Here is a 290-nt window from a genome sequence, read left to right on the forward strand (position 1 = left end):
GTGGCAGGGCTTTGCTGTGCCCCACGTGGCAAAGAGGCTGTGATCCAGAGCTCAGGAACCACGTGCTGGGATAGGGCCATTTCCCACCCAGGATGGGGGATTTGGTATCATGCTGAGCCACTGTCCAGTAGAATGTGACTGCTTGGGGCACCCCACTGGCACTACACATCCAGGGAAGGGAGGCTGAGCCCCGTGGCAGCACAGCACTCCCTGGTTTATTCAATGGGTCCTCTCTGGGGCAGCACATCCCCAGCTCCTCACACTGGGATAACAGAGGGAGGGTTTGGTGC

The 290-nt window shown here is 59.3% G+C and overlaps 1 protein-coding gene across 1 annotated transcript in view; it reads right to left on the bottom strand.

Moving 5' to 3' along the window:
* Nucleotides 1-290, bottom strand: part of LOC104411510 (scavenger receptor class F member 2-like) — a gene marked incomplete at both ends in the record, with an annotated part of 8,684 nt that overhangs the window by 2,577 nt on the left and 5,817 nt on the right. The window lies entirely within an intron of this gene.

The sequence above is a fragment of the Nestor notabilis genome, unplaced genomic scaffold (assembly GCF_000696875.1).
Source record: "Nestor notabilis isolate BGI_N333 unplaced genomic scaffold, ASM69687v1 scaffold18099, whole genome shotgun sequence".
Classification (NCBI taxonomy): domain Eukaryota; kingdom Metazoa; phylum Chordata; class Aves; order Psittaciformes; family Psittacidae; genus Nestor; species Nestor notabilis.